Source organism: Dipodomys merriami, unplaced genomic scaffold (genome assembly GCF_024711535.1).
Source record: "Dipodomys merriami isolate MVZ:Mamm:240054 unplaced genomic scaffold, mDipMer1.0.p SCAF_204, whole genome shotgun sequence".
In the NCBI taxonomy this organism is placed as follows: Eukaryota; Metazoa; Chordata; class Mammalia; order Rodentia; family Heteromyidae; genus Dipodomys; species Dipodomys merriami.
The window spans coordinates 555,039-579,780 of record NW_027203427.1 but is presented as its reverse complement, the minus strand read 5'-3'; positions in this window follow the sequence as shown (position 1 = coordinate 579,780).

Genomic DNA, 24,742 nt, shown 5'->3' with positions numbered 1-24,742 from the left:
TCAGAGAAGTGGAGGGACATAGAGGAGATGTGAAAAGCTTTAAGGGAGAAGAAAAGATCAGAAGTTCAGTAGAGCTAGATAAAAAACAAAAAGATAATTAAGAAAGAAAGAAAAAGAGAAAGAAGACAAGAAAAGAAAGGAAAACTCTCATTCACGTAATTCTGAAATAAAAATTATAAGATGAGAAAAAAAAAGTTACTGGAAAACAATTATTTTTTCAGAAGAGGCAAAAATTAAAGATTAATAAAAGTTTTAGAAGGGAAAAAATTTATATACATACATATATATATAAGGTAACAAAAAACAAAAAACAAGCAAAAAAAAGAAAAGAAGAAGAAGAAAAAAAAAAGAAAAAAAAAGTCTTTTGATTTCTTTTTTTGGGGGGGAGGAGTGGGAAGAATCCTGTATCTCCCTTTTGTCTGCAACCAGTCTCTTGTTGGAGTCTCTGGTCACTTGAGGTCCTGTGGCTTGATTGGTTTCTTAAGTTGGTTGGTTGGAAGAGGCAGAAAAATGCTCTGCTTTACCCAAGATTTTGAGATCCCCCTCCCAGGTTAGTTTTCTGGGAGGGTGGTCTGCTTTGAGAGTCACAAAAGAGGGGGATGTGGTGATGAGGCTAGGTTCTGGGTAGAGTTGAGGCCTTTCAACAAACAGTAGCTTTTCCCTGGGGCTATTTTGTGATAAAGCTCACAGCGCCCAGCCTGGAGCCATTCTCAGGGTTTCTGTTTTTCAATTGATTGTGGTGATGCTAGAGGGAGGGGCAGCCTCTGGCTCTGGTTACCCAGTGTGGCTAGGAACTCCGATGGCTGGCGCCTGAGCTGGGTGACTTTTCCCTGGATGGAGCTGAGTCTGGCAGGTCACTTCGGCGTTAAGTTCTTGTGACCTGCTAAATGACTCATTTTATTCCAAGGCCTGAGCTGGAGCTAGCAGCAACTCCGAGCTTTGTGGGTATCCAAGATGGAGATCACCGGTGCTGGGGGGGGAGGGGTGGCCTTCCTTCCTCTGCTCCCTGAGGAGTGAGGATGTCGGGCTTGTACTCACGCCGAGTCTTGGATCCTGGGTCGTCTCTGGTGCCAAGTCTTGGATCCAGGGTCGTCTCTGGTCTGCAAGCTGCAGGGTGAAGATGTCCGCTCTTTGTTGGTTCTTGCTGGTGTTGAGTAGAATCCGTTAGCCCGCTGAGTCTGGCTCCTTCGTCCCGGACTCTCTGTGTGAGCGCTCAGGTATGGCCCCCGGCTGTGGTCTCTGCTGCTTGCGACCCTGCCGGCGCCGCCGCCGCCATGACGGCTGCTGGCGAGCACTCAGGTGCTTCTTTTTGCCTTGGCTTCCCCTCTCTTGTCTAACTCTCTGTCCTGTGATGGCACACTTGGTGTGATTCTCTGGCTTAGGACTGTTCACTGGAACTCTAAAGCTGCTTTCTATGCGAGAGCTTGTTCAGATTCCAGCTTCTCCTCGCCATCTTCCCCTAGAGTTCTCAAATGCAATTCTTCTTTACCTATCAGCCTTTCATCATTCTGAACCATCCCTCCCAATCCAGCTCCTCCCTTCCATATACATTTCCATGTGTAAGAATGCATGTTAATTACTAAATGTGAACTTATGACTCTCAGTATGTCTGTAGGATATATGGAAGTCACTTCTGATTACTCTGATAAATATAGATATAATATGGGTCACTATGTAACTGTACCTAGTGCATGACTCCACAAGTGTCTTAAATGTATTTTATTTATTCACATATATTTATTTCCATGCTTCAGTTTGGATTTATGTGAACTAGGCCAGAAGCCAAGGGTGCTTTTGTTATCTGCTCTCTGAATAACACTTCTAAGATCAAGCACCAGAAAAAAAAACATGTTAAACCTTCTAAAACCTGATACAAAGTATTAGTTAATTTTTTCTTGATATTTCCTGAAGTTATTTAAAAACTTATTTTTCCACTCTAATTTTGAAAGTTTAGAACAATTATATGATACTCAGTATCAAATCAAATTTTCTGAGAACTAGATTAAAATGTTGTATGTTTTGACATGAGAGTTGTAATTTTTTAAAAAAATACATTTGCTGGAAATAAAATTCCCTGACAGGAAGTTGATAAATGTTGAAGGTTCTCAACTCACTTGTTTATTAAATTCTTTAGCATCCCCAAACATCATATTGTACTTCAAATAAAATTATTCCATGGAAATCCAAAGTTGAATTAAAAAAATTTTAACGACTATTTTTCTTTTTTAAAAAGTAGTTTTCAAAATGCTTTTAACAATGTATTTTTCCTTGCCTTTAAAAACATGCCCTGACATATATAGAATGGCTTCGTTATTGACTGACTGCAAAATTTTAGGACAGACTATACCATACATGAGTACAGAGCAGTGTTCTTTGTAAGCCACAGAAGAGGCAGTGTCAGGTGTGTGCTGCTTGGGATGAGCAGGAGGACAGACAGTTAAGGTATGCAATTGACTCCAGAACCTATCTCCCAATGGTTCCAGTGACCTTAAAAATGGGGGCTGCCATTTCTTTGATGAACATTGATGCAAAACTCCTCAACAAAATTTTGGCCAATCGACTTCAACAATTCATCCAAAAAATCATACACCATGATCAAACAGGATTCATTTCAGGGATGCAAAGCTGGTTCAATATACGCAAATCAATTAATATTATTCATCACTTCAACAGGAGCAAGAATAAGAACCACATGGTTATCTCAATAGATGCAGAAAAAGCATTTGACAAGATCCAACACCCCTTTATGATGAAGGTTCTGGAAAAATTAGGAATCCATGGAACATTCCTCAATACAATAAAGGCTGTATATGACAAACATACAGCCAGCATTATACTCAATGGTGAAAAACTAAAGCCATTTTCTCTTAACTCATGAATAAGACAAGGATGCCCACTCTCTCCACTTCTCTTCAATCTAGTATTAGAATGCCTAGCTACAGCAATAAGACAAGATGCAGACATAAAGGGGATCCAAATAGGGAAAGAAGAAATAAAACTCTCCCTCTTTGCAGATGACATGATCTTGTATTTAAAGAATCCCATAGACTCCACTCCCAAATTACTCAAGCTGATTCAAAACTTTGGCAAAGTAGCAGGTTATAAAATTAACCCCCAAAAATCAATGGCTTTTCTATATGCCAACAATGAGAAAAGTGTGGCTGAAATTAGGAAAGCAACTCCATTTGTAATAGCCCCACAAAAAATAAAATACCTAGGAATTAACTTAACCAAAGAAGTGAAGGACCTCTATGATGAAAACTTTAAAATCTTGAAAAAGGAAATCAACACAGAACTTAAAAAATGGCAAAACCTCCCATGCTCCTGGATTGGCAAGATTAACATCGTGAAAATGGCAATACTTCCCAAGGCTATCTACAAATTCAACGCAATACCTATCAAAATTCCACCCTCATTCTTCAAGGAAATAGAGGAGGCAATCCAAAAATTCATATGGAACAATAAAAGACCCCGAATAGCAAAAACGCTCCTCAACGGAAAGAACACTGCTGGAGGAATATCAATACCAAATTTCAAACTCTACTATAAAGCCATAGTAATCAAAACAGCTTGGTATTGGCATAAGAACAGACCTCAGGACCAATGGAATAGAATTGAAAACCCAGAAATGAACCTACAGACCTATAGCCATCTAATCTTCGATAAGGAAGCTAAAACAATAGAATGGAAGAAAGACAGCCTCTTCAGTAAATGGTGCTGGCAAAATTGGTTAACTACATGTAGAAAACTAAAGCTAGATCCTTATATATCACCCTGCACCAGAATCAACTCCAAATGGATCAAAGACCTTGAACTCAAAGCAGACACTCTGAAAACATTACAGGATGGAATAGGAGAAACCCTAGGTCTCCTTGGCTCAGGTCGAAATTTTCTGAATAGAGACCCGGAAGCACAACAAATCAAAGAAAGGTTGGACAAATGGGATTGCATAAGATTGCAGAGCTTCTGCAGGGCAAATGACATAGCTGGCAAGATCAATAGAAAGCCCACCGATTGGGAGAAGATCTTTACTAGCCATACAACGGACAAGGGTCTCATATCTAAAATATACTTGGAACTCAAAAAATTAAACCACCCAACAACAAATCCTCAAAGAAACAACTGCCCAATAAATAAGTGGGCGAAAGACTTAAAGAGAAGCTTCTCTGAAGAAGAAAGAAGGATGGCCAATAGACACATGAAGAAATGTTCAACATCCCTAGCCATAAAAGAAATGCAAATCAAAACAACTTTGAGATATCACCTCACTCCAGTTAGAACAGCAAAAATCAAGAACTCTAACAACAACAGATGCTGGAGGGGATGTGGACAGAAAGGAACCTTACTTCATTGTTGGTGGGAATGTAAACTTGTTCAACCACTTTGGAAAGCAGTATGGAGGTTCCTCAAAAGACTTCACATAGATCTCCCCTATGATCCAGCAATCCCACTTTTGGGCATTTACCCAAATGTTTACAAACAAGACCACACTAAAGCTACCAGCACAACTATGTTTATTGCAGCATTATTTACCATAGCTAAGATATGGAACCAACCCAGATGCCCCTCAGTAGATGAATGGATCAAGAAAATGTGGTATATATACACAATGGAATTCTATGCCTCCATCAGAAAGAATGACATTTCCCCATTTGTTAGGAAATGGAAAGGTTTGGAAAAAATTATATTAAGTGAAGTAAGCCAGGCCCAAAGAAGCATAGGTCCCATGGTTTCCCTTATTTGCAATATCTAGTATAGGTATGAGTCAAGCGGAAAAGGTCAGATAATGTGATGTTAGGAAAATGAACCCTTAAATATGTATTTTAATGTTTTCGTTTCTTTCATGCATCTGTTTCTAACGCATTTATAAGATTATTTCTTTGTTGCTTTGTATGTCCCTCCCCCACAGTGTAACCCCCGCTTTCACTATATTTGATGTCAGTATAACATGTGGAGGAGATGGGGACAAACAAGTCGTTTAAGGATTCAGGTGGACCTGTTGCAACAATGAGAAGTACAAAATGTCATGTCAAAACCAGCTTTACAATGTTGGTGTGGGGGGGAAGTGGGGGGTATAATTGGGTGGGGGGAGGGGGGTAAAATTGGGTGGGGGGAGGGGGGAGGCGGGGAAGGGAAGTGAAGGGTAAACAAAGGAGGAGGCTGCAATGCTTGGTAAGAAATGTATGCATTATCCTGCCCATGTAATTGTAGCCCCTCTGTACAGTATGTTCATAAATAAAATAAAATACAATTAAAAAAAAAAAAAAAAAAAGATTTGTTGGGCTGGGAAGGTGGCTCAGTGGTAGAGTACTTGCCTTGCATGCTCGAGGCCCTGGGTTCGATTCCTCAGCACCACATAAGCAAAAAGAAAAAAGCCAGAAGTGGCGCTGTGGCTCAAGTGGTAGAGCGCTAGCCTTGAGCTGAAGAGCTGAGGGACAGCACCCTGGCCCAGAGTTCAGGCCCCACTACCGGACCCAAAAAAAAAAAAAAAAAGATCTGTTGTGTGCATAGAGTAGGAAGCTGATCTGCACACAGGGATCTCAGGTCACTGTGTCACTGATGTCTCACAGGCTAGCTGCCATGTAAACGAGGGCAGAGTTTTTTGTGTTTATTAGTTTTCCCAAAATGCCTTTAAAGTTCTGTTTTAAAGTAGTCTTATTTAAGATGTAAGGTGTTAGATTGATAGTGACATCCTGTGAAATACATATATAAGCTATTTGAGATGAAAGGACTGTTTCTACCACAAACACTGCATATGTGTAATCCTAATCACTCAGGGAGACACAGGAAGGAATATGGAGAGTTTCAGGTCAATCAGGACCCACATGGATAAGCCCTGTCTCACCTGACATCGCTTTGCTTCATGGAGTGGTGTTGGCAGGAGCAGAGAGGGTGCATTGGCAGAAATAGCATTTGTTCAATAATATTGTCTGCCCCTGGCACTAAAACCACTTCTCTGTGTGGTTTGTGGTTCCTGGAGATATTCAAATGCTTCCCTAGTGAAGCTCATGATATAGTCAGCGGAAAATTTTATAAATGTTTTCTGTCTGTTTGGGACTCAGTAAGTATAGAACTTCTCCCAGCACAGCTGTGGCTATGAGGCTATTTTCTGTTTTACCACCAGGGGAAGTTGAGATATTTTACATCTATCAGTGACAGAGGGATTAGGAGAACTTAAATGTAATAGAGAAACTGGTAAGGATGGTCCTTTCCTAAGCTGATGCTTGTGCTGAGGGAAATAGCAGGGGTCTGCTTTGGATGTCTGAGTGGTCTGTGCATTTTCTGAGAGAAAATCCAATATACTCAAGTCTAAGGAGAAACCTTTCCTCATTGTGGGGCTTGTTTGCCAGTTAATGGTAGATTTTCGGAAGGGAAGAACAGAATCTTCTAACCTCTAAGAGTCAGGTGAGAAAAGGCCTCCATTAGAGGAAGACTGGAGGAAACAGACATGGAACATAGTATTATGCAGAGTCATACTTCAATTTGTAGCTTTGTTAAATAAAAAATGAGCCTGTGCCAATGAGACCCCTGTTTTCACTGTATTTGATGTTGGTATGATTTGGTGAGGGGAAGGAAAAAATAAATTGTTTAAATAGGGATATGGGTGGACCAATTGCAACAATGAGATATACATGATGTTATGTCGAAAATCAACTTTACAACAATTGTGGTGGTGGGGAGATGGGAGGGCAGGGATGGTAAGGTGAAACAAAGGAGGAGGCAATGATGCTTGATAAGAAATGTACTCATCTCCTTGCTCATGTAATTGTAACCTCTATGTATGGGATTTTCATGATTAAAAAATGATAATGGGACTTTCAGAATCATGAATTGATTAAGCAAAAAGCTTTTAATATCTGATTCATGTAATTGATTTGCATTGTATTTAAACAACATACTCTATTTATTTGGTGATATTCGGTAACATTCCTATTTAAAAAATCCATCTCACTTTTAAGCCTAGCTTTGTGACTCATTTTTCATTTCCTAGCTACTACTGCTTCTTGAGTCATTCTGCATGGGATTAGACTCTGTAATTCTCTCCAAACTATAGAAATGGCATGCTGCTGGTAGATGATTTTGTCTTTGTCTTTCACATTTGGTAATAAGTGATAAATTGACTTCTGCAGTAACATTATAAATTCTTGTTCTGGGAGTCCCTGGAAGCTAAAGTAATCCAAGATCCCACTTGGACAAGCTCTCTAGTATGACATCTTCTGTCAAGTCCTCCAAACTCAGACTACTGCTTCAGTTCAGAGAATGTGCTATGCTGCTCACCGGACAAGCTTTGAAATAGGACAGCTGGGCAAAGCCCTACAGAGATGTTTTTGTTAAGGGCTGTATCACTGTGGGAGGAGTATCTATACCTTGCATGCAGTAATAAACCCCAATATCCTCAGCCTCCACCCTGCTGATTTGCAGTGTGAAATCTGTGCCTGACCCACTGCCACTGAATCTGTCTGGGACCCCAGATCCTCGGTTGGTAGCCCAATAGATCAATTGCTGTGGAGACTGGCCAGGCTTCTGAAGGAACCAATATAGAATGCTATTTCCATTGCTGTATACGAGGCTCTGACTTGACCTGCAGGAGAGGGAGACCGTCTCTCCCAGGGTGACAAGCAGGGAGAGTGGAGTCTGAGTCATTATAATATCACCACTGGACCCTGAAATTAAAATAAATGAAAAGTACAAGGTTATATGTGGTATATTTTTTTCTGTGGTTATATATTAATTGCCTATCCTTTTCATGGTTTTCCTTCTTTCCTGAAATATTAAAATAATAAATGAGGTTCTAGATCTCATGTACACTACCCACGACACAGCTGTCATAGTTGTCACCAAAGCTCAGAAACTGGTTCCATCTAGAATGTTCATCCCTCTCATATAATTAACTTCACCTGCCTCATTCTAGAGGACAAGTTCTGTGCATCTAACCCATGAACAGAATACAAACAAGAAGCAGTGGCCCTGAGGGCTCACCCTCAACTCCCTTTTCTATCTTCATCTCCCTCTGCCCTTACCAGTGATCCAGAGCATTAGGAGACCCAGAACCCAAGAACAGAGCCTCATTTTAGCTGGGAATCCAGGAGGTTTGATCAGAAAAGTCAAGGTCAAGATGAGTCTTTATGTCAAACTAGGGCTGGACAGTCCTCCTTGGGGAGCACTATGCAAATCAGGTTTGATCAGAAAAGTCAAGGTCAAGATGAGTCTTTATGTCAAACTAGGGCTGTACAGTCCTGCTTGGGGAGCACTATGTAAATCAGCAGGTGGGTGCAGCGGTGTGAGAAGAACAAAGCAGAGGGCAAGGGCATCTCTCTGGTGAAGAAAGTGACTTAAATTTCTTCTGTGTTTGGAGAAAAGACCCACAACTACCAGGCTGGCTCCAGCAGTGTGTAGAAGGACCCCTCTCCCCTGATGCCTGGATCTGCAGGGAGGATGTTGTGTACTTGACCCTGCAACTTGAAACACTAGAGGCCCAATTCCATTGAAATGTGTGTCCAGGGGAGTCTTGGTTCAGGGTTAGTTTGATTGGCTCTCTTCTAGTTATTCTAGACAAAGATACTGTACACAGACTTCATTTGCCATTGTTTCTGTAGACTTCTATCCAATACTACAGTCATCTGATCTAGGTAAGGAAATCTAATACTTACTCGAGTTAATCTGACATCACTGAAACAAAATTACCTTTTGATTAGCAAGTTATCAACAACTGTTAGAGATGTTCTTCATAAGACAGAATCTAGTGGCTTATGTCTGTAATCCTAGCTAATCTGCAGGCTGAGTTCTAAGGACATGGTCCAAAGCCACACCAGGCTGAACGATCCCCTTTTGACTCTTATCTCCAATTAATCATTCAGAAATTGGAAGTGGTGCTGTGGCTGAAAGTGGTAGAATGTTAACCTTAAATAAAAGAGCTCAGATCAGCACCCAGGTCCTGAGTTCAATCCCTACAAGTGATAAAAAAAAAAAATAAGATTCTTCATAGAGGGCCTAGTAAATTAAGTTCCTCATGGTTAGGTGTGTCCAAACAAAATAACCCAGAGCATAAAATCTTCCTTACAGAGGGTAAACTAATAGCATTTCTAAATTAAAGAGAAACATGGCAGATAAAACTGAATTTTACATAGGCCTTTTCACAATCAGTAAATATGGGATTACACTTCATCATAACTCTTCACCAGACTAACAACAGCATTCTTAATATTTCTCTCTCTCTTCTATAAGACAGAATGGACAAGAACACCTGTTATGTTCAGTTAGTTAGTCAGACTAATGCAACATCTATTTTTAATCTTTCTACAGAGTCTGCTCCTGGAAAAGTTATTAAATCTGTATTAAACCCTCCTTGTCCTGCCTGCATTCCATGTGGGCAGCCGCAGCCAGGACTCCACACCTCATAGCAGGACCCAGCAAGAGCTGTGTTCATGTGTCAGTATAACAAACACTCAAGATTAAGCCTTCCCTTAAGCTTCATCAGAATCTACTAAGCAACTGAATGCTGGATCAGAGTTGTACAGAGGAATTCAAATTCCACTTACACTATCCAGAGCCTGAAGAATATACATTTCTTTTGCTATTGCCCACTGTTTGTGACATTTTCTTATGCGTTACACAAAAAGTTTCTTTTATTAAAATTTTACAGCAATTTTTATTGTTATTAAGTGATTACATAAATTTCACAAATTTCACAGGATTGTGATACTTATAATAACAAAGTAAATGATACTTATAGTCACAAACACATTCTAACCTTCGGGGGGAAATTACCTTTATCATGAGTTATAAAGTCTGTGAATTCTATGAGCTTTTACAATACAGTTTTTTCTTCCACATGGGGTTATATATACATTTCTTTCCTTTTGCTTAGTGTCAGCTTTTCCCTCTTTGCTGTTCATTCCCTCCCTCCCATTGCTTCCATTGAGTTGCTTAGTTTGATATGATCAATGTCCAGCGCAGCTGATAGGTCCCACTGTTGTATGTTTTCCCCTATTTCCCTCTGTCTCTCTGTCCTCCTCCTAGTTTCCCTCTGATGTGCACATATATAACAAATATGTGGTATATATTATTTTTAAATAAATTTATTTTTGAGAAAATATCGTACATTTCTTATCAAGCATTGTTGCCTCCTCCTTTGTTTTCCCTTCCCATTCCTTCCCATCTTCCCCCGCTTTTCCCCATCCTCCCCCCACCCCAATACCCCCAGCACCAAAGTTGTAAACTTCATTTTTCGACATAATGTTTTCTACATCTCATCGTTGCAATGGTTCCACCTATATCCCTATTTAAACAATTTGTTTTTTTCCCTTTCCCTCCCCAAATTATATCAACATCAAATAGAGAGAAAACAGGAGTTATACTGTGGGGGAGGGACATATAAAGCAAAAAAGAAATAATCTTATAAATATGTTATTTGTAAATTATTTATTTTATTCTTTTGCTGCTCGCTTATGTAAAGAGAATGAGCAAACTCTTTGAGATACCATTACTGAAAGAAAGTTCCAAACTGAAATTAAATGCCAATTACATGGAAGGGTAGATGACTAACACAGGTAATTTCCCAATAGGTTGTAACTACATTCCTGTATATGAGTTATAAATGATATAGCTCAAAAGAAAAAACATCTTATCCTTTGATTCCCCCATCCCTCACTAAGGACGTGCAACCATAAAAAGACTCATATATGAAAACATTTTTATACTTTGTGTGTGTATGTGTGTGTGTGTCTTTGGACTTGGACTCAGAGTGTGATCTATGGACCTGAGCTTTAGTACTAAAAGTCAGCACTCTTCCACCTGAGCCACATCTCCATTTCTGCCTTTTTGTTGATTAACTGGAGGAAAGAGTCTCTTGCACTTTCCTTTCCTGGGCTGACTTTGAACTGGGATCAGCAGATCTCAGCCTTCTGTGTAGGTAGGTTTTCAGTCATGAGCCTCCTGCACTGGTCTCTTGTAGATAGATCAGCCATGTAGAACACTGGGATTTGAATTTATACCTCTCAAAACAGGACAAAGTATAGCTTCAGGAACGACAGTTCCTTGCCGCACAATGGGGCATGGTAGGGTTTCATTCTCAGGATTGGAACATTGTGAAGTTGCTGATCAGTCCTGCTGGCCATTTGCCCTCAACTGCATACCAAGTGATGGTCTGCTGTTCTCAGGTGTGGTGCAGTTGTAGAGTGTCAGTACTGGCCATTGTTCTTAGCAAGTTGGATGCAGAGAAGAACCAGAAAATATAAAAAGATAATAAGTTTAAATGTTTCCATGGATTGGAGAAAAGTGATTGATAAAAATCTCTCAAGTGACTTGGGATAGAAAAAAATTACCTCAGCCCAATAAAAGATATGTGGCAAAACTATTGTCAACATCAAAATAAATGGGGAAAACTGAAATTATGAAATTATTTCCACAAAAATAAGAATATATAAGCATAACCAAGGAGATGAAACATCTCTACAAAGAAAACTATTATAGGAAAATAAATAAATGAAGTGCACAAATATATACATACATATACCTCTTTTTTATTTTACCTAGATAGACTTCTATTTGCTATCTGAATCCAAAGTAATGGCACAACCCTGACTCCTCGGAGTATGTTGATATGTCATTTACAAGTCAGGAGAGGCATTAAAAAGTCTGTGCTGAGGGCCAAGTTAGAAAAGAATGCTAGGATTAAAAGGATCTTCTCAGTTCCTAACAGAAGAAAAAATATATGTACATCTACAAACAATACCAGTAATTCATCCCATTTAGTAGAGGTTTTTCTGATTCTGATCCATAAACTAAGCTGGCTTACACCTTCAACTGCTAGGCAACATTCTTGAATTCAAGCTCACTGAGAATGGAGCCTGAGTCCTGCTTCCTCACCATGGTTGCAGCAGCAGGAAGAAGAGAAGCAAGTCTGCAACTACATATCCAAACTACATGTCAATTCCTAAGGCTGATCCTGCTCAGGGGGAGCTGGTTTGGTGACTTAGTTTCCCTGCACTGCCGTGGAGAACACAGATATCTTGCGCTGGTAGACAAATATATGGAATAGTTTTAAAAATCTAAGTTCTGGAAGCAGGGAAGTCTAGAGTGTCATCTGTTTTAGACTCTTTTCCTGACTGTTCACTTTCTTGTAATGTCCTCACAAGGACTTTGATGCCTGTGACAGAGACAGAGCCATCCAGTGCCACATCTCCTTAAGACACTAGCACTACAGGACTTGCTACAATCTCAGGGACCTCACATCACCTCACTCACTGTTACAGACTTCTCCAAGGACACATCTCAGGGGGACATGAATCAATCCTTGAAAGATGGTCTTTGCTGATGAGTAAGGCAGGAAATAGAGGCAAAGCCAAGCTTCCAGTGTTTAAATTCCCAAGACAGAAGACTTTTCCCCACAAGTCAGCCTGCTGACAGCTCCTTCTGAGTTTCCCTGGTCCTAGTCAAATACCCAAGCCTGGAGACTCTTTGTTAATGATGAAACACTAACTCTGTGGTTTCCCTACATTACTAGGCTAGAGAGCTCTTTTTATATATCTTGTGTGGTTTTGCTACCATACAGTGGTATTATTATAACAGTACATGCTTTTAAACCAGGATTCTTTTTTTATTTTTTATTAATTAATTTTTAATTTTACTTTATTGCAAAGATGCTGTACAAAGGCGTTACATTGACATGAGTAAGGTAATGAGTACATTTCTTGACAAGCATTGTTACTCCCTCCTTTGTTGTTCTCCCACTATCCCTTCCCTCCCTTACTTCCCTCACAACTCTCCTGACCAAAGTTGTAAAGTTAATTTCCAGTGTAGAGTCTTGTGGGTATCATCGTTGCAATGGGTCATCCTATGTCCTTGTTTCAGCGTTTTGTTATTCCTTTCCCCTCCCAAAATTAGACAAATGTATGTACAAGTTTCAGGGTAATAAAATCAGTACAGTGAAAACAGAGGATATACCATAGGGGGGAAGAACATACAAAAGAAAAAAATCACACTTTACATTAAAAACAACAACAAAGAAAGTCCTCTGTGTCCATATCTTAGGATTCAGGTTTCCCTCATGTGCAATAATTAGTATACATCTAAGATAATTTTATCTGAAAAGCAGAAAAGCTCAAAAACTATGTACATATGACCATCTAAGATGATGCTAAGCTAAATGAACCCCAGGATTCTTTTTTCAAGAAGAGTTATAAATTATATTTTGATATATCCTTTTTAACTTTTCTATGGATTAAATTCAGATAAGATGGTAGATTTGTGTGTGTATCTGTCTGTCTGTATCTGAGTGTGTATATGAGGGTGTGTGTTTGTGTGTGTGTCAGTGGTTTGCCAGTGATAACTTGAAGAATAAGAGCTAGAAAGTACACACAGGGGAAGACAGAGAAACAAGAGGCCTAAGCTGCACAGAGATCCCCAAATCTTTCCATGCCAAACTCTGTTATTTTACTAAGTATATGAATCACTGACTGCATGTGGAGGGCTGAAGTGGTGAAGAAAAGTTTATCACTACTAGTTGTATGACATGGTATAGGTGGGGAGAACCAATGACTACTGTCTACTTGTGTGGCTTGAGTACTGATGGCTTGCAAGGTAACTAATGTTGGCTTTCTGGACTCTGTCTGCTGGGAAAGTATTAGAATTAGAAGAAAAGGACCCTGTTGCTCTCCCTGTGGATTTGTCACTTTTCTTAGTCACAGTTGTCAAGTGCGCTCAGCACAAGATGATTTATCTCAGGATATGGATATGTTCACAAACTATTGAGAAGTCTTAAGGCAGAAGTTCTGAAACCTTTCCAAGAGTGGAGTTGAAGATGGAGCCATTAGGATGAACCCTGGCTACTGGGATTCAGTTATCTCTTGCAGAGAAGAGCTGTCCCTTTCCTCCTGCTCTGAGAATATAGCACAGTCATGAGTGCTCAGAATCCACCTCCTGGCCTGCAGCTCTCTTGTGCTGTATACATCCACATCTCACACTCCTGAGGATAAATCCAATCCATGAGCTTGTGGATTAGATTCATGTTTAATGACTTTGCTTCACTAATACATACATTCCCAAATTGAAACTCTGAGTTAAAAAAAATCTACTTCAACATATTATTAACACTACAAATAATATCCATTTCTCTATACAGTGCTGGGGACCCCAAATGCTTTCTGATGCCTAATTCATCTTCCTTCCATCATTGGTTAGAAAGTAAGCTAGGGCCTAAGGTATGAAGATGTGTTACTTAGCTTTCCCTTGTTGTGGCTAAGACCACAGTAAAAGCAATATAAAGGGCACAGTACTTGAGTGCAAATGTTAGGTTACAAAGTCTAGTCTACCATGTGGGCAGTTTGGTGAAGCTCACAACATGGCACCCAAGAAACAGGGGAAATGTTCTACTTGGTAGTTACATCTTCCTTCCCTTTTCATTTGATGAGATCTCAGCCTTTTGGAAGTGGCTGTGTATGATAGGGTGGGTCTTCTCTCTCAGTCAATTCTCTCCAGAGAATCTCTCACAGCCAGGTCCAGAAGTATATTTTTTATCTCCAAACAATCCAACTAAGAGAACCATCATAAAGATGATCAGAATTTTTTGTTTCCTTAAACCTTTCAAAGAAAATAGTGAGTATAGAAAGAAGGTTATTGAGCCATATATACATAGTTTCCTCAAAAGTCTATATGCTGTGTGTTCTTACAAGCCTTTTTATTTATTTATTTATTTATTTATTTATTTATTTATTTATTTATTTATTTTATTTGTGAACATACTGTACAGAGGGGTTACAATTACATGGGCAGGATAATGCGTACATTTCTTACCAAGCATTGCAGCCTCCTCCTTTGTTTACCCTTCACATCCCTTCCCAGCCTCCCCCCTCCCCCCCCAGTCCCAATCCTTCTCCCTCCCCTTCCCCTCCCACCCCCCCCACCCCCACCCTCCACCCCGCGCACCGACGTTGTAAAGCTCATTTTGGATATGACAACTTGTACTTCTCATTGTTGCAACAGGTCCACCTGTATGCTTAAACGACTTTACAAGCCTTTCTTTAAGACAGTCTCTGCAAAGGATAAACTATGTTTCATTGGATCCCTGATAATTTCTCTGTGTGTGTATTATAGCCACGTTTCTGCAGCTACTTTTGGACATTTATATGTATATATATATATATACACATATAGATGTGTGCATATATAGATGTGTATCTATGCACAAAATAAATATATAAATCTAGGCACATGTTTTATAGATGACCCATATAAACACATACCAATATATGTATAAGTATGCCTATTTGTTAACTGTGAATTAATCACTTTTGTTAAATCTATACTACCTATTAAAATATCATTTTTTGTTGTGAAAATACTGTACAGAGGAGTTACAATTACATGGGTAAGATAATGAGTACATTTCTTATCAAGCATTGTAGCCTTCTCCTTTGTTTCCCCTTCCCATCCCTTCCCATACTCCCCCCCCCGCCCTCCCACCCAATCCTCCCTGCCCCCCCACGAAAGTTGTAAAGTTCATTTTTGACATAACGACTTGTACTAAAATATCATTTTTATTTCTCTACTTATACATTGCTATGTATGATTGTACATTACATCATGTGTTACAATAATATGGATGAAGTGAATGCTAACTGTTCCTTACATGTTTCCATAAATGAATTACAATTTATTCTACATATTCATATATTTTTAAGACTTTTTTATTTTTCCTTTTCCCCATTGTTTTTTAAATATCCATAGTTATGCAATTGGTTTTTAACAAAAATAGTACGCATTGAACCACTGGTAAACCACTGCTAACAGTTATATATATCAGCTTTTAATTGGTGATGATCCTGCTGGAGCTCCTTTAACTGTTGTGATGCAGGCCACTCAGTTTGCCTCTAAATTGGATTTTGTTTGATTTTCCTCAGTGACTAAAGAGGCAGAGAATTACAGAGATCATGACCAACATCTAAAGGTCAAGGTACATAGAGAAATTCTAGTCACAAAATATCCAACAAGGAAACACATTTTTAAAGAGTTTGTATTCTGAACATTCAACACTGCTTTGAGCTTGCTAAGCAAGTCCTCTAAAATGAGCACTACTCCTAAACTTGTTCATTTTAGTTTTGTTTAGGAGATACAGACAAGGCCATGTTCCACCTATCTGTACTGCCTTGGTAACCATGATTATAGGAGATTACCCCAATGCCTAGATTTCTTTTGAGATATCTCCTTGATAACATTTGGCCAGTAAAACCTCAACTTGAATCCACTTCTCCCACTTTTGGGGATTATAGGCAATATTTTGAATAATATTTAATCTTGATATATCCTTAAATTTCTAAATATCATTATTATTCTTAGGCCTGAGATCATATAATTGATAAATATTTGTGTGTGTCTAAATAATTTTGCCAATTGAAGATCTCCTTAGCAAAAATAGACTTCTCCTAAAGCCTAGTTTCTAAAACCTTGTGTGGATCCTTGTTACCTGCTTAAAATACAGATTGATATGCAGTAGGTATGGGTGTATTCATAAATTTTGTGTGTGTTGTTGGGGTGAGCCAAAACTAACTACATTTTTAATAGACTGGGAGTTCCCTCCCACACCCTTTCCATTCAAAATACTGGTGATAACCAATAAAATCCATGATGCCTGTAGCATGGAAAGAAGGACTCCACTGATAATATTGGAACTGATTCTCAAAACAGGTGACCAGTAAAAGCACAGAGTTGAGCTAGATGAATAGGCACACCAGAGTTACCAAGTTATTTCTTAGGGATGGTAGCTACAAATGTTAGCACCTCTATTTCCAGGATATTCATACTAAGATGTAGGGTATAGAATTAAGCATAACAAAATTTTCTCTTACAGGCAGTAAGTACCCTAATGGTTTTTTATCCTAATGGTCTTTTAACCTAATGGTAGAAATGATTGCAATTGAAAGTCTGAATTCAATATAATTTTTAATAAGTTTTTTATTGTGAAAATACTGTACAGAGGGGTTACAATCACATGAGCAAGGTAATGAGTACATTTCTTATGAAGCATTGTTGCCTCCTCCTTTGTTTTTCCCCCTACCATCCCTTCCCTCCCATCTCCACAACTACACTCCACCTCACCCACCCCACCCACCCCGCCAAATTGTAAAGTTCCTTTTTCAACATAGCATCTTGTACATCTCATTGATGCAATGGGTCCACCTGTATCCCTATTTAAACAATTTGTTTTTTCTCTTCCCCTCCCCAAATTATACCAACATCAAATATAGTGAAAACAAGGGTTATACCGTTGGGGAGGGACATACAAAGAAACAAAAAAATCACCTGGTACCTTATAAATACATTAGAAACAGTAGCAAGAAAGAAAAAAAAAACACTTTTGTACTTATCTTGGGTTTCATTTCACTTAACATCATCTTATCTGAACTTTTCTGCTTGTCTCAGATATATACTAGTTATTGCAAATAAGGGAAACCATGGGAACTATATTTCTTTGTGCCTGGCTTATTTCACTTAATATAATATTTCAATTTTATTTTATATTTTATATTATATGTATTATGTTATATATTATATATTATATTATATAATATATTGTATAATATATAATATATATTAATTTTATATTTTAATATAATATTTTTCTGAGTCTTTCCATTTTCTAACAAATAGGGCCATGTCATTCTTTCTGATGGAAGCATAGACTTACATTGTAACAGGTTTTTTTTGGGGGGGAGGGGTCCGGTCTTGGGACCTGAACTCTGGGCGCTGTCCCTCAGCTCTTCAGCTCAAGGCTAGCGCTCTACCACTTGAGCCACAGCGCCACTTCCAGCTTTTTACTTTTTGCTTATGTGGTGAGGAATCGAACCCAAGGCCTCAGTCATGCAAGGAAAGCGCTCTACCACTGAGCCACCTTCCCAATCCCTACATTGTAACAGTTTCTTAAATTCACTAAATATCCTGTCATTCTTCCACAATGTATTTTTCAGCAAATTAATCAAATGATTTCTTAAAGTTTCCTCTGGAGAGTAACAGAAGGGTGAGAGGATCAAAATATAGTGTACTTATTAATTGACATACTTAGTTGAGAACACTTTGTGTAACTAATTAAAGTGATATATAATATGTATATATATAATTTTGGTTATCTTAAATTAATATAAAATCTCCAAATGTCTCCAGTCCAAATCTAAATTAAACAGTCTCTGATTATTTTTCTCAGAGATTTCAATCTCTACTTCACCTGAAGGAAGGAAGAGCACCTGCAGGATGAAACTGACCAATGGAAGAGGTGACTTGTGGGTAGTGATTATATTATGGGATTGGAGGTTATACCACTGCTCACCAGAGGGTTAAAGATACACTCATGCAGTGAGGCAGTTCTCATAATAGTCACCTGTTATCAAATGAAGACAACCATAGGCGTGGCCAGCTCAAATTACAACTGGTTCTCTCTTTATTAACACAACATATTGAACCATATGCAAGACAGGCCTCACCAGAATACAGACAGATGAAGATTCAGCATCGGGGACTTTCTGCATCTAAAACTGTATGCTAAACAAACTCTTCTTTACTCAGAGATTAGGCCAGTTACTTTGTTATAGGGAAGGACTGACACAGGTGTGTCATGTTTATGTGTGTGTTCACACAGGTGTGTGTGAGAGACAGAGAAATCTGGTTTAAATAGAAGTGCTCTTAATAGGCTAATTGAGGAGTAAAAAGCAGCTCTCTGCCTATGATACTCTTCTTCTAAATACAACTTCCAAAATCTTAAAGAGATTACTTGTTAACTTGCTGAAAGGCAGATTCACACTCAGTAGATGTGAAGTGGTTTTGTAATATTGTATTTGTAACTTGCTCTCAGGGATGCTATTGATGATCCTGAATTCTGGACACTTTCTGAGTAGGAAAGAAAATACTACTACATACATGTTTAGTTGTGTTTGCTTCCTTTTAGTCAAGAAATATTTCTATTTGAGCATAGTGCCTTGCATATTTCATGATAATTTCTCATTTTCTATGAACTGAGACTTACTGAAACGCTTACTATGGAAGAGACATGTGTGTACCTGGTCTTGGACAAGGCCCTCCTGGATATAGTCTGAGAGTTGGGCTGTGACTTCACTGGGTCATCAGCTGTGGGCTCCCATCAGCATAGTCTCTTCAGGAAATATATTTCCCAGCACTCATCTCCCTCTCTGCTTTCCTGTTTATATTCTGATTTAGATGGGATATCTTCCAATCACATATAAGTTTAGAAGGTGGAAGGGACTCAATCCTATCAATCCACAATATGCAAGGAACTTGGAAAAAAGTGAGAGTGTGGACAAGAGAGAACTCCATACAAATGTTTTGTCTTAAATTCTGTTTTGTTTTTTCAGGTAAGGGGTATGTTTATTCATCGATCTGGCTGGCACCAGGCCATGTTGGCTCTCCATCAGTAGTAGTACAAAATGATGTCCATAAAGATTCAAGGTTATGAAGACAATTCATCTTTACCTATCACCCTTTCATCATTCTGAACTATTCCTCCCAATCCAACTCCTCCCTTCCATATACATTTCCATGTGTAAGAATGCATGTTAATTACTAAATGTGAACTTATCACTCTCACTATGTCTGTAGGATATGGGGAAGTCACTTCTGATTACTCTGATAAATATAGATGTAATATGGGTCACTCTGGAACTGTATCCAGTACATGACTCCACAAGTGTCTTAAATGTATTTTATTTATTCACATATATTTATTTCCATGCTTCAGTTTGCATTTATTTTAACTAGGCCAGAAGCCAAGGGTGCTTTGAATATCTGCTCTCTGAATAACACCTCTAAGATCAAGCTCCAGAAAAAAAAAAAAACAAAACAACAAAAAAAAAAAAAACATGTTCAAACCTTCCAAAACCTGATACAAAGTATTAGTTAATTTTTTCTTGATATTTCCTGAAGTTATTTAAAAACATATTTTTCAACTCTACTTTCTATGGTTTAGACAATGGCAGTGTAAAACAATAATATGTTACTCGATATCAAAATAAATTAATTTTCTGAGAACTAGAATAAAATGATGCATGTTTTAACATGAGAGTTGAAATGAGTATTTAAAAATACATTTTCTGAAAAAAATTCCCTGACAAGAAATAGATAAATGTTTAAATTACTAAACTCACATGTTTATTTAATTATTTAGCATCCCCAAACATCATACTGTACCTCAAATAAAATTATCTCATGGCAATACAAAATTGATTTCAAATAAATATTAAAGACTATTTTTCTTCAAAAAATTGTTTTTAAAATGTTTTTCACAAGGTATTTTTCCTTGCCTTTATGCCCTGACATATCTAGAATGGCTTCGTTATTGACTGACTGCAGAATTGTAGGACACACTGGACCATACATGAGTACAGAGCAGTGTTCTTTGTAAGTCAAAGAAGAGGCAGTGTCAGGTGTGTGCTGCTTGGGATGAGCAGAAGGACAGACAGTTAAGGTTTGCAATTGACTACAGAACCTATCTCCCAATGCTTTCCAGTGACCTTAAAAATGGGGGCTGCATCTGAGATGTTTTGTCAGCAGTTCCAAGCACCAGGGTAAGCATCTGGGGCATCCCAGCCTCTCACTTCTGCTTTCCTGGGAGGCTTTTGTTCTGACTGGTGTCACAGGGGTCGGTAAATAATTACCCTGCTGACAGTAGTAAGTGGCAAAATCTTCAGGCTGCAGGCTGCTGATGCTGAGAGTGAACTCTGTGCCAGATCCACTTCCATTGAACCTCCATGGGACCCCAGATTGCCAAGTAGGTACAAATTAGATCAGGAGCTTTGTAGCTTTCCCTGCTCTCTGCTGCTACTAATGTAAATTGCTAATGACCTGATTGGCTTTGCAAGTGATGGTGACTCTTTCTCCCAGAGATGCAGGCAGGGATGGTGACTGGGTTAACTGGACATCACAAGGAGCACCTGACATTGGAAACATTAAAACAATTAGTCATTGAATTAATGATATTATCCAAGTACTTCCATGAAGCCTCAAGCTGCTCTGTTAATATGAGATGAGTATTCTCCAGCATTGTTCTTCCTTACCAGACAGCAGGAGCCCCAGCAGCTGAGCAGTGGCCTTCATGTGCAAGTTGTTTGTTGAGTGGAACCTTCTCTCGCATAGGGTGTGAGCAGCCTCTGAAGACGTTCTCAGGGCAGTGGGCTGTGCTCAGGGCACATGAAAATAAGCAGGGTTGGAAAGATTTAAAAGACATGGCTATATATGTAGCTTTGTGATCTTCATGAATTTCTGAGCTAGCAGTCTCCAAATCTCTCAGGTAACATCCCTGTCTCCTATCAATAGCCCAAAAAGACTCCCCTTAAAGATAAGATGTTCCCTAAACCAAGAACTCACATCTACTTCAGTCTCTTCTGCTTCATAAACCTTCATGTTCTTATGCTATCATGTCTTCCAGTTCAGAATAACATTTTTTAGTAACTGGGCTAGACCTTGTGGTCCCAGCAGATTCAGATTTGATGAAAGGAAACACAGTAAAGGGTGAGCAAGGCAATGAATCCACAATGAATGGAGAAGACATCCTTAGCATGGGATGCAAGGAAAAACTGCCAGAGACAGTGAAGGCAGAGCGCAGTGAGGAAGGCTCCCACATCAGGACCAGCATGTGGAGACACTGTCCATCCTAGTGCAGGATGTCACTCTGGGGAGCCACTAGCAGGGCATTGCCATGACAGTGAATTGACTTCTCATCATTGTGAGTCCCAGCTGCTGCAGGTACACAAAATAACACTGCTCCTCAAAGTCAGAAGCTCACACACAGGGAAAGTCCCTGCCAAAGTCAGAGTTCTCTTCATCATCCTTCACTAAATGAACTGCATGTGGATCTGGCTTTGACAGATTCACCAACTTCGACCCTGGTTATGATGTATCTGTGGCCTGAAATATGATACTTCTGAAGCCAAAGGAAGCTATGATGAAACTGTAAAACTCATGCCTTTCTATTTACCTGCATTTAATTAGAGGAACTTTGAAGTGGACCTGTCTTTTGATAAACATCCACTCCGGGTGCACACAACATCCCCCCACCCCTGGGTTTGAGACCAAGACATTTTAGGAATGGCTATGTTTCAGGAGGAAAGAAGATTGGATATGAGAGTGGAGATCAACCACTTCACAATTTGTGTAATAAGACTGTTATGCCCTGAGTCTCAGGTAGGAATCATAAACTTAAAGATCTCTTGTGTAGACCATACTAAAGCTACCAGCACATGTGTTTAATACAGCATTATTTACCATACCTAAGATACAGATCCCACGCAGATACCCCTCAGTAGATGAATGGATCAAGAAAATGTGGTATATATATAAAATGGAATGACATTGCCCCATTTGTTAGGAAATGGAAAGTCTTAGAAAAAAATACGTATTAAGTGAAGTAAGCCAGGGCCAAAGAAACACAGGTCCCATGGGTTCCCTTATTTGCAATAACACTGCCTATTTGTAATCCTAATCACTCAGGGAGACACAGGAAGGAATATGGAGAGTTTCGGGTCAATCAGGACACACATAGGTAAGCCCTGCCTCATCTGACACAGCCTTGCTTCATGGAGTGGTGTTGGCAGGAGAAGAGAGGAAGCAGCAGCAGAAGTAGCATTTGTTCAATGGTAATGTCTTACCCTGGCACTAAAACCAACTCTCTGTGTGTGGTTTGTGGTTCTTTTCGGTATTCATATGCTTCCCTAGTAAAGCTCATGAGATACTTAGTAGATAATTTTATAAATGATTTCTGTCTGTTTGGTGATCAATAAGTGTAGAACTTCTCCCAGCACAGCTGTGGCTTTCAGGCTATTTCATGTTTTACCACCAGGGGAAGTTGAGATATTTTAGATCTATCAGTGACAGAGAGATTAGGAGAACTTATATGTAATAGAGAAACTGGTAAAGATGGTCCTTTCCTAAGATGATGCCTGTGCTGAGGGAAATAGCAGGGGTCTGCTTTGGATGTCTGAGTGGTCTATGCATTTTCTGAGAGAAAATCCAATACATACTCAAGTCTCAGGGGAAGCCTTTGCTCATTGTGGGGCTTGTCTGCCAGTTAATGGTAGATTTTTGGAAGGGAAGAACAGAATCTTCTAACCTCTAAGAGTCAGGTGAGAAAAGGCCTCCATTAGAGGAAGACTGGAGGAAACAGACATGTAGAGTCAAACTTCAATTTGTAGCTTTGTTAAATAAAAATGAGCCTGTCCAAGGAGACCCCTGTTTTCACTATATTTGATGTTGGTATGATTTGGGGAGGGTAAGGACAAAACAAAGTGTTTAAATAGGGATATGGGTGGACCAATTGCAACAATGAGATGTAGAAGACATTATGTCGAAAAATAAACTTTAAACAATTGTGGAGGTGGGGAGATGGGAGGCAGGGATGGTAAGGGGAAACAAAGGAGGGGGCAACAAAGCTTGATAAGAAATGTACTCATTACCTTGCTCATGTAATTGTAACACCTATGTATGCTATTTTCACAATTAAAACATGATAATAATGGGACTTTCAGAATCATGAGTTGATTAAGCAAAAAGCTTTTAATATCTGACTCATATAATTAATTTGCTTTATATATAACCAACATATTCTATTTATTTGGTGATATTCAGTAACATTCCTACTTAAAAATCCATCTCACGTTTAAGCCTAGCTTTGTAACTCATCCTTCATTTCCTAGCTACTACTGCTTCCTGAGTCATTCTGCATGGGACTTTACTCTGTAATTCTCTCCAAACTATAGAAATGGCATGCTGCTGGTAGATGATTTTGTCTTTGTCTTTCACATTTGGTAATAAGTGATAAATTGACTTCTGCAGTAACATTATAAATTCTGGTTCTGGGAGTCCCTGGAAGCTGAAGTAATCCAAGATCACACTTGGACAAGGTCTCTACTATGACATCTTCTGTCAAGCCCTCCAAACTCAAATTACTGTTTCTGTTCAGAGAATGTGCTATGCTGCTTCCCAGACAAGCTTTGAAATAGGACAGCTGGGCAAAGCCCTACAGAGATGTTTTTGTTAAGGACTGTATCACTGTGGGAGGAGTATCTATACCTTGCATGCAGTAATAAACCCCAATATCCTCAGCCTCAACCCTGCTTATTTGCAGTGTGAAATCTGTGCCTGACCCACTGCCACTGAATCTGTCTGGGACACCAGATCCTCCGTTGGTAGCCCAATAGATCAATTGCTGTGGAGACTGGCCAGGCTTCTGAAGGAACCAATACAGAAAGCTATCTCCATCGCTATATAAGAGGCTCTGACTTGACCTGCAGGAGAGGGAGACCGTCTCTCCCAGGGTGACAGGCAGGGAGAGTGGAGTCTGAGTCATTACAATATCGCCATTGGACCTTGAAATTAATATAAATGAAAAGAACAAGGTTATATGTGGTATATAATTTTTTCTGTGGTTATATATTATTTCCCAATCCTTTTCATGGTTTCCCTTCTATCCTAAAACTATTCAATATTTCAAAAAATATACAAATATTAAAAAGCATAAATGAGGTTCTAGATCTCATGTATACTACCCACTGCATAGTTGTCATAGTTGTCACCAAAGCTCAGGACCTGGTTCCATCTAGAATGTCCATCACTCTCATATAATTAACTTCACTTGCTTCATTCTAGAGGACAAGTTCTGTGCATCTAACCCATGAACAGAATACAAACAAGAACCAGTAGCCCTGAGGGCTCACCCTCAACCCCCTTTTCCATCCTCATCTCCCTC